Below are 216 nucleotides of genomic sequence, written 5' to 3' on the forward strand. Positions count from 1 at the left end.
TATTATGTACTGTTGAAATTTGTTTGGGCATTTTAAAATTAAGTAGCTTATGCTACATTAATGGCACCCATCGTGTTGCAAATTAAGAGTTGAAATATGGATATATGTTAGATTATTGTTAACACTAATACGGCATATCTATTGTCATTATTAAAATAACTTGAAGCTATCAGGCTACTGTTGAATAACGTTCTGTAAAAAAAAGATGTGTTTGAA

This window comes from Mytilus edulis, chromosome 1, assembly GCF_963676685.1.
Source record: "Mytilus edulis chromosome 1, xbMytEdul2.2, whole genome shotgun sequence".
NCBI lineage: Eukaryota > Metazoa > Mollusca > Bivalvia > Mytilida > Mytilidae > Mytilus > Mytilus edulis.